The following is a 15,477-nucleotide window of genomic DNA, read 5'->3' on the forward strand; positions in this document are numbered from 1 at the left end:
GAACTGAACTGAACACAAAACATGAGTTTTCTCTTTGTTTTCTGTTCATTATGCCCTTAACCTTAAATTATTCTTAATAGTTCTCTTCCTCACCCTCATACCAAACATAGTATATGTACATATCCAAATTCTGTTAACTTTTTTGATGATGTCTATGTATTATAATGGACTTTCCTTGTGGCTCAGAAGGTAAAGCATCTGCCTACAATGTGGGAGACCTGGGTTCAATCCCTGGGTCGGGAAGATCCTCTGGAGAAGGAAATGGCAACCCACTCCAGTATTCTTACCTGGAGAATCCCATGGACAGAGGAGCCTGGCAGGCTACAGTCTGTAGGGTTGCAAAGAGTTGGACACGGCTGAGTGACTAAACTTTATTTTTCATGCATTATAATAATGTATAAGTAGACAATACTAAAATATTTTGTGCATTTTTCTTCCCATGTCATCTATCCTTTCAAATTTAAAGTTAAAAGAGCTTCCTTAAAGAAAAATGCATTTTAAAGGGTTCTAAGCTTTTAAGTCCTTCTTTATGAATGTGTCTGTATTTGTGCCCAAGATTTTCAATGATTAGTTATTTCTCAAAGGAGTTAGGGCTGGAAACACTCCCAACTATTAAATCATCAAGTCTGGGAATGATACAAATTTTATATACTCAGAAATCCAAAAAGCTACACACAGTAATTTGGTATTTAGTGAATCACAGAAAGTCTACAATGAGTTGACTGTTAACTGAATGATGAGCATCAAACATAGAGTGTAATTAACACAGACAGAAGCTTACTGCCAACAACAGTTTGAAACAATTTTAGTTCTCTCTTTCCTGCCAACTTTGATATGTAAAGAACCCTTCATAGCATGATTGAGAAAATTTGTTTTTGCATGGGACATTCAGTTTGTACCCCACAGAGCCTCCAGAATAGTGGCTTTTGCAGGGTGGGAACTTAATGAGTATTTGTTGGATTGAACAAGATCTATATTTTTCAAATTGGTCCTCAGATACCACAATTCTTGTTAGTAAATTCTCATTGAATTTCATGAGCCAGTGGTAACATATTCTCAGTGCTCTTATGTAGTGAGCCTTTGCTAAGCTAGTGAACATTTTCCAAAGTAGAAAAGTCAGTGATGGATACAGATCTTATTTAGTCCAAGGAAACCTTTTATAAAAATTGTTATTGGGAATAAGAAGTGTGTGCTGATCCCAGAACTGATCTGTGTTGATCAAGTGTGCAAGAAGGAATATCAGCTCCAAGTTATCCATTAACAATTTATCTGCTCAAACAGGAGCCATGCTTGCCTTGATACCTTGCTGAGTCCCAGGCAATCAACTTGAGTGCTGAACTGTGGCTAACTGAGACTGGACTTAGAAAAAAGTATATGGCTGAGTGAGCTGCAGTTATAGATGTGTGTGTGTGTGTATGTGCGCATGAGAGAGAGTGAGAGAGAGGTCAAACATTAAAAAATGTGAAGGATTTACCCACATTGATAGAGATAATTATCAGAACGTAACCATTATCTGTGAAAAGTGAAAGTGAAGTCGATCAGTTGTCTCTGACTCTCTGCAGACCCATGGACTATAGTCTAGCAGGCTCCTCTATACACGGGATTTTGCAGGCAAGAGTATTGGAGTGGGTTGCCATTTCCTCCTCCAGGGGATCTTTGCAACCCAGGGATCGAACCCAGTTCTCCCACATTGCAAGCAGACACTTTACCATCTGAGCCACCAGGGAACCCCATCCATTATCTGTAGCCCTTGATTATCTTTAGGCTAACAGTTCAGACTCAGGAAACTGCCTCACCTCTTGCCCCTTCCTTTCTTCACCCCACAGATCAGTCTTGCTGATGTACTTGCAGATCCTCAAGGCAGTCAGGCTCCTGACACCTCTGTGCCACACAGATGCCCTATTAGCTTGACAGCTGCCTCTCCCCATCCTGACACTTCCCTCCACCCTTGACTCAGACTGTTTACTCTAACTCCTTCCGAACCCAGTTCTGGCAGCTTTTCTTCAGGATGTCACCTTAGTCTCCATTGAGTGCCCATCTTTGAAGGCTGACTATGTGCAGTAAAACATTTATCAGGGTCTACCACACTGCCTGTCTGTCTCTCCTGCAGATTGTGTGTTCTTGAGGAAGAGACTGATTCTTCTTTCCAGGACCTAATGCAGCCTCAGCAAATAGTAGGTGCTCATTAATGCTGGGGCTTCCCTCATAGCTCATTGGTAAAGAATCTGCCTGCAATGCAGGAGACCCCGGATCAATTCCTGAGTTGGGAAGATCCGCTAGAGAAGGGATAGGCTATCCACTTTAGTATCCTGGGGCTTCTCTTGTGGCTCAGCTGGTAAAGAATCTGCCTGTGATGTGGGAAACCTGGGTTCGATACCAGGGTTGGGAAGATCTCCTGGAGAAGGGAAAGGCTACCCACTCCAGTATTCTGGCTGGAGAATTCCATGGACTGTAAGGTCCATGGGGTCGCAAAGAGTCAGACACGACTGAGCGACTTTCACTTTCACTTTCATTAATGTTTAGTATTCCAGTATACAAACAACTATGAATAAACAAATGATTTATCAGTTGAGCATTCATCTGTTCAATCTTGGAGTGCTTTTGTTAATCAGGGTTTTTGACACAAAATGACACAAGTGATGTAAGTCAAAGTCACTTAAGAAAAACCAGGAATTTACCAGTTCAAATAACTGAGATTCCCCAAAGAGGTGCTATTGGCCTAAGGTCCCAGACGATACCATTAGAAATTTCTCTCTTTCCATATCTATTTCTCTCTCTCTCTCTCTTTTTTTTTTTTTCTGGGGGGTTTATCCAGGAAGCTCTCTCTGTTGGAAAAGATGGTCCTCATAGTTCTAGGCTCACATAGCTTAATACAGTTCGCAGTCTCGGAAGCACACTGAGTATTTACACCGATCCACCAAAAATGATTATGCTTCGCTGTTTGGGTTCCACACTCACCCTTGGACCAAATATCACCAAGTCTAAGTTCTTCCTGCTCAGCACATGGCAGTAAGTCAAGAGATGAGGTGTAAGGGCGAGCAGAGGGAGAAGGCTGTGGAGTAGTGTCCCAGAGAACAATTCAGGCTTCTTTTATACTAAAAGGGGAAGGCAGGTGGCTGGTTGTTGCAAACTTCTTGGTGCCAGCCTGACCCTGGAGGGGATGTGATAATCCTTTGTTCATGTGGTTGTCTCCATAGGTCTGATTGTGATATTCCTGTAAACCTCCAACAAGGCAAATGTCACTCTCTGTTCTGCAACTTTTTATCTCTGCATGCAGGAAAAGTGTTATACTTTTAAAGGTCAAACCTGGGAAGTAGAGCCTTCAGAAAGGGCTATTATGTATATTTCAGGCTCTGGGCAACATTTCTTTTATGAGGGTGCAGAACCAGCATGACTAACCTCAGGGAACAGAGCACAAAGGTTAGAGCTAAAGGAAGAGATCCAACAAGCCAGGTTTTTCTTCTCTGTTACACAGCCACTGTGCTTGGGGTGATGGGGCATTCTGACTGGTCCTACGCTTAGGTCATATACAAACACCTGTGGAAGGTGGGACTCCTTGCAAAAGGAAGTGATTCGGGAAGTCAAAAATACAACAGGCATCTACGCACTGTTGATTTTGCAATATGATCAATCAATATGTGTTTTGAGAAGTCTCCATGGGTCCAGACGAATTTAACTACTTCATGCATCTTTTCTAGGCCTGCTGAGATGTTGCAAGACTAACGTTAAAGAAATGCCCGAAGGATGTTCAGTTTTCAAGTATTTAGGGGCTAGACTTAAGTGTATAATTCTATGCCTGTACCTTGCTTCTTACTACTTCCTTTTATTTATTGCTTTTGAAAAAACCTTATTTTTGGATACTTTTTTATTTACAAACAAGCTGCACAGATAGTATGGGGAGTTCTCATCTACTCTATCACCGAGTTTTCTTTACTGTTAATATCTTATGTTACTATGGTACGTTTATCACAGCTAAAGAACCAGATCAGCAAGTTAGTATTAATTAATCAGAGTTTCTTTGACCTTCACTGCTGCTGTTAAGTCGCTTCAGTCGTGTCTGACTCTGTGTGACCCCATAGACAGCAGCCCACCAGGCTCCTCCGTCTCTGGGATTCTCCAGGCAAGAACGCTGGAGTGGGTTGCCATGTCCCTCTCCAATGCATGCATGCATGCTTAGTCGCTTCAGTTGTGTCCGACTCTGTGCGACTCCACGGGCAGCAGCCCAGCAGGCTCCCCTGTCCACGGGACTCTCCAGGCAAAAGTGCTGGAGTGGGTTGCCATTTCCTTCTCCTGACCTTCACTAATTTTCCTTAATATACTTTTTCTGTTCTAGGATATCGTTCAAGGTACCACATTATACTTAGTCGTCGTGTCTTCTCAGCCCCCTCCTTTGATAGCTTTTCAGGCTTTCCTTATTTTTGATGACCTTGACAGTTTTGAGGAGAACTGGCCAGGCATTTTGTAAAATGTGCCTTGTTTTGGGGTTGTCTGATATCTGTCTCATGGTTAGACCATGGTAATACGGTTTTGGGAGGAAGACCTCAGAGTTAAGGTGCCACTCTCATTACATAATGTCAAAGGTACATACTCTCAACATATCACTGTGGATATTAATCTCTATCACCTGGCTGAGGGTGTATTTTCCAGTTTCTCCGCTGTAAAGTTCTTTTTCTCTCTCCTCTTACACTCTGCTATTTGGGAGCATGTCACTAAGCATAGGTCACACAAGTTGGGCGGTAAACATGACTTTTTTGAGGGGAGGAGTACTTACATAAATTTCTTGGAGTTCCCCTGTGTGGGAGATTTGTCTCTGCTCCATTTACTTATTTTAGTGTTAATATGAACCTTTGGACATTTATTTTATTCTTTGGGTAATGAGCCAATACTACATTATTTTGTTCTTTAAACTGTTCCAACTTCAGCAATTGGGATCTCTCAATTGCTCCTCTGTCCCTTTCCTATGCTTCCATCCTTTTGTTTCTTAAGCACGTCTCTACTTTCTAGTTTTATAAGAGACTCCGTTCCCACTTTGTATATTCTGCCCCAGTTCTTGAATCATCCGTTTCTCTAAGGAGCCCTGGTTTCTTTCACGGAGAATGGTATTAGAAGCCAGGGTCTGGGAGCTGGTTGTGCTTGTTGATACGGGGCATCAGTACCTCTAGGCCCTCTCGATGGGTATATGCATGTATGTTCATTTCACTGCTTCCTTTTAGTTTCTTTTGTTATTGACTTTTCCTCTTTCATTGGTGCATGACTTCACCTTGTCCTCCAGTTTGATTCATAATCTGTTTTCTCCTGGCTTCCAAATTTGGCTCTATTTCTTGGTTATCCTTTTATTAAAATTTCTCCTATAATGTAAGAAATAATGTGTTCAGCTTTACCCATCTCTTGACATAGCTACTCTGTTCTTGCAGGCTACATGTTCTGCCCAGGACTTACTGGTGATACCCAAAGGTTACAGGACAAAGAGACAAGGTTTTCGTTCAGGAATCTGCTTTGAAGAGCTTCTAATGTAATTTTATGACTCTGAAAAAATATATGTTCTGTCTGAATATCCATTTTCAACATGCAAAAAAGTGATAAAGTAAATGCTTTGTTTCAGAAAGTTGGATCAGGTTATAAAAATTTCTAGAATTCTGCCACTGCAAGGATAAAGCATTTTCTGAAAATTATGGTGCTATTGGAGAGGAGGATAAGCTTTCTGAAGACATGTATAATGAGATCACCTCAGGGTTAGAAGCAGATATAAGAAATTTTCTGATGATGTTTTTTATTTCCTCTTCTTAGTTGAATGGATTTGATGTATAACGCTATGTAAATTTAGGGTTTACCTCTTTTTTTTTTCCTTCCTTTTACTCCCCTTTCCTTTTTGTTGTCTGCTGTGAGTAGGGTGAAAGGATTTATGAAAGACTTAAGGGGAATATAAAACACTGAACCATAGTAAACAATGTGTGAGGAAGAAAGTGAAGTTTGTTCCCTGAGAAACTGGATAGAAGGGAAACCCTTGAAGAAGGAAGGAGGGAAATGCATGCCCACATTCTTTTTTTTTACTTTACAATATGTATTGGTTTTGCCATACATCAACATGCATCTGCCATGGGTGTACACGTGTTCCTTGTAAGATGAAAGCAAGTGTTTTAAGACTGAACATAGGCTCAAGTCCCCAGAGTTAGGTATCAGCAGAGCATACGTCACAGAAGGGCTCTGCTTAGAGAAAAGACTCAGGTTATATTTGCTACGTGTATCTGGAATCTAAAGCTTGAACTAGGTCAAGTCATGCTCAGTGATGTGAAGTTTAGTGAACAAATTATTCCCTTAAATTTACCCACTTAAAGAATAATAACAATTTATTTCTTAAAATAAGTATAGAATTAGTAAGCATTAGTATTTATTTGTATTGATATTGTTACATTCCTCCAACTTTTTTTTTCCTTAGAAAAAATATAACTAGAACATATTATCTACTCTCATTTATGCTTCTTGGTAAAAGCTGGTTTATTTCAGACATTCATTAACTCACTCAGTCGTCAGTCACTTATCGAACATGAATGAGCCAGACATTATTCAAGGTTTCGGGGATATGGTTTGAAGTCACTTATGGTCCTTATTAACCACCCTTTAATCCAAATTTTGGGAATCTAAAGGAGACCACTATGGAAGGGATAAGGTGTTATAGGTGGTATGAGAGAGGTGACTATGTATGCAGTTTGGGGAAAGGGGAAAGATGAATCCTTTCTAATTTGGCAGCTCCCCCATTGCAGCATTGTAGGCACAGTGCTTGAGAAAGAAGCCAAAAGCTACTCCAACTGATCAGATAAACCCAAAGCCATAAAACACAGGACAAGAATGCTGGAGTGTTCTCTCTCCCCTTTGCACTCACTCTCATCCTCCCCCCTCCACGCTCATTCTGCTTCTTACCCTCAGATCAGAGGTCAGGGGCTTCAAGTTTAGAAATATTAACACCGTTGAGCACTTTATACATCCTTCTCAAGGGAATGTTCTTAGAGTTCATGATAGTGGAGTAAAAAACCGATCAGGACTCTAAGATTTATGATGAGCAGGGTGTGAGGGATGGGGGTGGGGAGGAGGCATGCAGGAAGGAGAAGAATGATAAGGAATGAATCCCAAATGATCCAAATTATCAGGCCTGGTGAGTAGGAATGAATGAAATTGACAGAAACAAGAGTATGGCAGTCATTCAACACAGGTGGTTAATAGCCAGCTGGCATAGGTTCATGTCCCTGCACAAGCTGCTTAACTCCTCTGTTCCCCTCCTGTCCTCAGCCTGAGGCGAACTTTAGCCAAACAATAAGTTTAATTAGATAAATGAGAAACCTCAGAAACAAAGGAAAACAGTCAAATAAGACCAAATAATCATAGTTTAGTCTTTGATTAGGCAAAGTCAAGGAGATCAGTAGTTAACATCATCTGGTGGGGGTTTTCAATATCTCTAAGATACAGTTCAAACATGCTCAGAATATTATCTATACTTATAGGGCTTCCCAGGTGGCACCAATGGTAAAGAACCTGCCTACCAATGCAGGAGACTCATGGGTTTGATCCCTGGATCAGGAAAATTTCCTGGAGTAAGAAATGGCAACCCACTCCAGTAATCTTGCCTGGAAAATTCCATGGACAGAGGAGCCTGGCTGGCTACAGTTCAGGGGGCCACAAAGAGTCTGACACGACTGAGCATGCAAACAAGCTATGACAAATCTAGACAACATATTAAAAAGCAGAGATATCACTTTGCTGACAAAGGTCTGTGTAGTCAACGCTATGGTTTTTTCCAGTGGTCATGTGCTGGTGTGAGAGCTGGACCATAAAGAAGGCTGAACACCGAAGAATCGATGCTTTCAAACTGTGGTGCTAGAGAAGACTCTTGAGAGTCCCTTGGACTGCAAGGAGATCCAACCACTCCATCCTAAAGGAAATCAACCCTGAATATTCATTGGAAGGACTGATGCTGAAGCTGAAGCTCCGATACTCTGGCCACCTGATGCGAAGAACTGACTCATTGGAAAAGACCCTGATGCTGGGAAAGATTGAAGGCAGGAGGAGAAGGGGGTGACAGAGGATGAGATGGTTAGGTAGCTTGGATAATGAAGAACCTGGTTTACTTTGCCCAGAAGGGAATGAAATATTTATATGCCATTTTCTAACAACAATATCTTCAGATGCTCTGAAGGTCTTTAATTATGATTGTCAATTGTTAAAACTATCAAAAGCACACATAAAGACAGCTGTAAACTGTCTATAAAGTTGTCTATAAACTATAAACAGATCAGCCATAATGTAGCATTTTAAAAAATTGAGCTATTTTAATTGAACATACCACTTGAAAATAATAAAAAATGCTGACAGTGTAGGCAAAAAAGAGTGGCCACTCATCAGTTCTTTGAATTTATAAACGGGTTGAAAGTCCAGCACTGTTTACAGGCCTGGTTTATAGTTGTAGGCCTATAGGCCCATCAGTTACCTCTTTTTCTTTAGTGGTAAAGAATCAGAAAGGCAAAATTATTACATTTTTACTTTTCAGGAATACTATAAGGTTAAGATAGAGAATTCTTTTCAAACTCTCTGAGACCTCAAGTGTCAATAGGTTTCAAAATAAAACTAATATTTGAGTTAGTAGCTAAAAATGAGCTCTGTAAACTATACTCTTAGGACCTAGTGTGTGCATCCTCAGTCGTGTCCGACTCTTTGAGACCCCATGGACTGTATCCCGCCAGGCTCCTCTGTCCATGGGATTCTCCAGGCAAGAATACTGGAGTGGGTTGCCATTTCCTTCTCTAGGGGATCTTCCTGACCCAAGGATTGAACCTGTGTCTCTTGCATTAGCAGATGGATTCTTTACCAACTGCACCACCTTGGAAGCCCATTCTTAGGGCCTATATCTGCATAAGAGAGAATCAAGAAAGTAGTTTTAACTTTAAGTAAAAATTGGTATCATTTAGAAGTTCAAAAATAGAAATTTTGACTGGTCACGATTCTAAATTAGTAGCTAAAAAGATGTTTGAACACCTAAATGAACTATAAGGAATTGTTGCATTTTAAAAGATTTTCATGTTATCCAGAAGCTGAAAAACACCAACACAAAACCTTCTCCTGGCCCTTCATTTACCTGGATTAGTTTTAAGTTACAGTTTTTAAAAAGCTAGATATATGCTTTAGGACATTTCACTGACTTTTACTATCTCTGAACATTCCTTGCTTCTTAAGAAGACTTTCAATGGCGCTCGTTTCTAAATTAATTCAGGCATTTGAGGGCAGTTGGGCCCTCTGCGCTTGAATAATTAAGTGAGTACTATTAGAGGAAAAGCTACACATTAGTAACTTGGAGGAACCAGAGTGGATGAAGCACTTTTCAGAACCTGCATGACAATTTTGAAAATTAAACCCAGTTAATAGAAAAAAATGCTAAATCAATGGCCATAAAATTTAATGGGTTTATAGCAGCCTTAACACAGTAGGACTGAATTATCATGTTAATTTAATTTCCATTTCTAAATGAACCAGAAGGCACAATAAAGGTCAATTAAGCAGCTACCTTCCCTGCCTTCTTTTTCTTTTACTGCTGGTTTTAAATCACATTCGGCCCCAGAGCACTCACACTGCTTCTGGAAACTCATTAGTTTTTCCTGAAATTAAAACAAAAAAGAAACAAAAACTAACAACTAACCATGTGCTGAGAACAACCGCTGAGATGTGCTACAGTTATGAGGATGTATGTATTCAATGACAAATCTTTTACTCTTGTTACATCGAGGCTACAAACTTAGTTACACTGAGCCTAGAGAAACACACTAGTGAAAGGTGTCCTTGATAGTGTTTACCAAGTGTTCATCTACAGTGAAAAAGCTGTATGTGCTGCTCTTAACATTTATGAGGCGAATAAGGAAAGGAACTCCATCTGTGTAATGTGGGTCTCTTGTTAGTACAGTGAGAACCTCACACTTTGCACAGCCTGCATTTTTCACATTGAAATGTGTCATTTTGTATTAATAGGCTTTTATTACTTCAAAAACATAATAGAAGGAGGAAAAAGTCAGTTTCTTCCCCCTCTACAGCAAGAAAATTCAGCCTTTGTTTTTGGTGCAATGGGTTGCTTGTAATTTGATATGTTTATCAAAATCTTCAAATATTCTGATGTTTTCTAGTGATACAAAAGACGTAAAGGGTACTATGTTGGTGAACAAAATATACATTTTTGGGGGCAAAATTTATAATAAAAATGAAAATGGGTTTCTAATTCGAATGTTTGCTATAATTTGAAAGGTGATATGGAGATATTGGAAATGATCATAATTTTGATTTCAGTAGAAACCTCTTTAAAATAAAGTAAATAATGGTTGTGAAGTATCCAACACTAGGTATCAGATAGCTGTCCATAAAGGTTAATCTTTTCCTTTCTCCTTTTCAGTATAAAGTAGAAAAATAAAATATTCATTATCTAAAGTTTATCTGGAATTATTTCTTAGGATTATAGAACTTTAGGGGAACAATAGTCCCAATCAGATCAGATCAGTCGCTCAGTCGTGTCTGACTCTTTGTGACCCCATGAATCGCAGCACGCCAGGCCTCCCTGTCCATCACCAACTCCCGGAGTTCACTCAGACTCACGCCCATCGAGTCAGTGATGCCATCCAGCCATCTCATCCTCTGTCATCCCCTTCTCCTCCTGCCCCCAATCCCTCCCAGCATCAGAGTCTTTTCCAATGAGTCAACTCTTCGCATGAGGTGGCCAAAGTACTGGAGTTTCAGCTTTAGCATCATTCCTTCCAAAGAAATCCCAGGGCTGATCTCCTGCAGAATGGACTGGTTGGATCTCCTTGCAGTCCAAGGGACTCTCAAGAGTCTTCTCCAACACCACAGTTCAAAAGCATCAATTCTTCGGTGCTCAGCCTTCTTCACAGTCCAATTCTCATGTTCATACATGACCACAGGAAAAACCATAGCCTTGACTAGATGAACCTTTGTTGGCAAAGTAATGTCTCTGCTTTTGAATATGCTATCTAGATTGGTCATAACTTTCCTTCCAAGGAGTAAGTGTCTTTTAATTTCATGGCTGCAGTCACCATCTGCAGTGATTTTGAAGCCCAGAAAAATAAAGTCTGACACTGTTTCCACTGTTTTCCCATCTATTTCTCATAAAGTGATGGGACTGGATGCCATGATCTTCGTTTTCTGAATGTTGAGCTTTAAGCCAACTTTTTCACTCTCCTCTTTCACTTTCATTAAGAGGCTTTTGAGTTCCTCTTCACTTTCTGCCATAAGAGTGGTGTCATCTGCATATCTGAGGTTATTGATATTTCTCCCAGCAATCTTGATTCCAGCTTGTGTTTCTTCCAGTCCAGCGTTTCTCATACCTTTGTTTATGAATATCCAAGGAAATAATCAACAGACAATTTATAATGGGAATAGAAAAGAATTTCATTCCAGTCAAACTGAGAACTCCAGCCTGGGAGACAAATTCAAGAAGCACTTAAACTGTGTTCCAGCAGTCTACAAAATGGGGGAGGCTTGTCTCCAAAGTTGGGGGTGGGCTTCACGGGCAGCTCAGACAGTAAAGAATCTGCCTGCAATGCAGGAGACCTGGATTTGATACCTGGGTTGGGGAGATCCCCTGGAGAAGGCTACCAACTGCAGTGTTCTTGCCTGGAGAATTCTACGGACAGAGGAGCCTGGTGGGCTACAGTCTACGGGGTTGCAAAGAGTCAGACATAACTGAGTAACTAGCAACACTTGTATAGACTAATAGCACAGAATTATATAAGCCGTTTGTCAAGACTTAGGATTTGAGCTGGCAAGAAGTGAGGGTACTTGTTAAGTAAGGGTTGATTGGGGTCCAAAATGGTTGCATTTTGCATACGTTTACAGTGGCATCTGCCAGCTGATACTGTTTTGAAAATGGCTGGTAGTGACTTTGAGTTCGATACGGTTCAGAAAATTCAAGTTCCCAGTGATGAAGGAATGAGTCTGAAACTGTATCCACAAAGGCCACTCAGCTCCATCTCGGATGCTGGAATCATCTGTCAGAACAAAGAACGAACGTCAAACTCCTCCAAGGTTTCCAAAGAGGCAGAGAGCATGTACACGGCGTGTCAGCAGGACCCTGGTGGCTGAGAAGGAAGCCTCGTCTTTGAAGGAGTGACAGCCCTGGTGCCCTGGGGCGTTTATCACTGTCTTCAAAGTGGGCATTCTATACTATCTGGTAAATGCATTCTTTTTAATGATTAAAGCAGATGTATAATGTACTTCAGACAAGCCGTGAGATAGGCTGTTTCACTTAGCACCATGTTCACGCCACATCATATATAAGCCAGAATGACATCTCCATACCTCAGTATGCAAAAATTTCTTCTATCACAAGATAGTTACACGTAATTTAGATCAGAAGTCTAAGCATTTTACTATCTGGCTAATTATCTATATGTTTTTCTTTCAAATGAAAACATTTAGTTCACTTTTCATTGAATAAAAACTTGCCCCTTGTCTCTCCTTCACACCTAAGATTATGTGTCTATCCCTACCCTCTCTGTCTATCATTTCTGGAAGCTGTAAGTAGGATTTAATGAACTTATGACAATTTCTGTGAAAAATACATTGTGTGGAAATATTGATGTAGGAGTATATGTTCACAACACACATATTTGACAAATAAATGTATAGTCTAGATGTGATTGGTTTTCAGAGGTATCACTTTTCTCTGAAAACTTTTGTAGGCTAGTGACAGAATCTAACCTTTTTTGGAATGGCAACCTATTTCATCCACTTTTAAAAGTTGGGTAATAGAATGGAAAAAAATCCTGAAATTTTGTGACTGAAATTCTTTAGACATAAATACATTTAAATGATTTTGTAAATTTCATGTGTGTACCAAGCAATGCTTTTAGGAGATGGAGGAATTTGTGCTGTTTTACTCCTGGTTTTTCTTCAGAGTGTCATTGGGGTTGCACGCGTGGAGCACTCATTTTGTCACCTGTGCAGGGGAGCTCGTTAGCGACCGCCCTCTCCTCCCTTCCCTTCCTCCCCCGGCAGCCCCTTCTCTGCTCTCTGAGAGCTCCGGAGGGTGAACCTGACCTCGGAGCGAGGGTGAGCCCAGTGCCTGCTGCCGCCTTTCACCACTGCTCTCTACAATCGATGAGGACGTCCTCCGAGAGCGGATTCTCAAAAATTATTGCTGATTAACTGGACAATATCACATCATATGATGTAATGACCCTGCCCTCCGCAACCTTATTTTGAGACTGAAGGGGTCTTTCGAACATTAGGCCATTGTGCTACCAATTATGTCACTGAACTGTTGCTATAATTTAGTTGTTGGAGTCACAGAAGTCCCTGGACTTGACTGACCACGTGCAGGCAGGAGGCCTGGAGGAGCGGTTCAGGTGCCTGGGAGGAGAAGTGAAGAGGGGAGAATGGCAGCGGAGGGAGAGGGTGAATGAGGAGAGGAGGAGGAGGCCAGGGCAGGCACTCCCTTCAAGACCTCATTCGTGGGGCCGAGTTCCCCATTCCCAGCTGTGCCTACACACACACACACACACACACACACACAAACATGTACACACACACAAATACACACACGGACATGCACACACACACAGACACATATACACATGGACACACATAAACGTGCACACACGAACATGCACACAGACATGAACACACACACACAGACACATACGAACACACAAAGACACACACACAAACACGTACACATGGACAAACGCGCACACACACACACACATGAACACACAGACACAAATACACACACAAACATGAACACACACACATGAACACACATGCACACAGGAACACACATAGACACGAACACACACAGAGACACAAACACACACATAGACACAAACACACACACACATGCATGCACACACACAGACACGAATACACACACAAACATGAACACACACACAAACACGAACACACACACATGCACACATACACAGACACGAACACACACACAGGAACATACACAGACACGAACACACACACACACACAGACACGAACACACACACACATGAACACACACACATGGACATGCACACACAAATACACACACACACAAACACACACACATGGACAAACGTGCGCACACACACACACACACACGAACACACAGACACGAATACACACACAAACACGAACACACACACACATGAACACACATGCACACAGGAACACACACAGACACGAACACACACACACACATGCACACACACAGACACGAATACACACATAGACATGAACACACACATGAACACACACACATGCACACATACACAGACACGAACACACACACAAACACGAACACACACACAGGAACATACACAGACACGAACACACACACGCACACACACACAGACACGAACACACACACACATGAACACACACACACACACACGAACACATACACAGACATGAACACACACACACAGGAAAACACACAGACATGAACACACACACACACACACACACACACACACTGCTCATTGACCCCTGTCAGCATTACTGCTGGTATGTCCTTGCTATGTCATGATCAGGTCTGAGGACTACTGAGTTTGGAAATTTCCGTCTTAAAGATTTTAAGGAAGGAACTTCTTGCAGGCAAGAGGCTGACTGGTGTCTCTCCCATATCTCATAACCCAGTTCTCTGAGGAGTTGTCTTACTAGAATCTATGTAGGTTTTTTCAGCTCTCCTGCCATCTGGCTGTGTGCTCTGGGGAAGTCACTTGACTTTTCTGGGCCCTGGTTTCCTCACTAGTGAGAAGAGCTTGTCCTTTGATCTTGAAGGAACTTCTGGCCCCAACACTCCATGCTTCTTTGAGGTCCCATTTCAAGCATGAAGTAAGAATGTCAGGCAGGATCAAAATGTCCCAACTTGTCCCCTTTCCTTCAATTTACCTGTCTTGAGCAGGTTAATTAATGAAATGAATGGATTTTTCTCAAGAACATTATGTGTGTGTCTGCATATGTACATGTAAACATATACATACATACACATATACATGCGACAATAAAAAGAGAAAAAAATCTGATTCTTGACTTCTAAATTTTTTGGACTGTCAGTGGTGGTTGTCAGTCAGTTGTGTCCGATTCTTTGCGATCCTATGGACTGTAGCCCGCCAGGCTCCTCTGTCCATGAAATTCTCCAAGCAAGAAAACTGGAGTGGGTTGTCATTTCTTTCTCTAAATTTTCTGGACTGTCAGTTACATTCTTAATATTGAGATGGGTCTAGTTTACGTAAAAATGTGTGTTTGTTTTTAGCTTCAGCCTGTTAGGAAAGCTGGAGGAAAATGGTACTCATTACTCACTAGGAAACATCTGTCCATTTCTGTAGAACAGTATCTATATTTTTAGTGGCAATATTTTATATTATTAATACACTTAGACTTCGCCACGAGTCCCCCAAACACTGGGAGATGGAGTCTCTGATGCCTCGTATGAAATGGGCCTG

Source organism: Bubalus kerabau, chromosome 14 (genome assembly GCF_029407905.1).
Source record: "Bubalus kerabau isolate K-KA32 ecotype Philippines breed swamp buffalo chromosome 14, PCC_UOA_SB_1v2, whole genome shotgun sequence".
In the NCBI taxonomy this organism is placed as follows: Eukaryota; Metazoa; Chordata; class Mammalia; order Artiodactyla; family Bovidae; genus Bubalus; species Bubalus kerabau.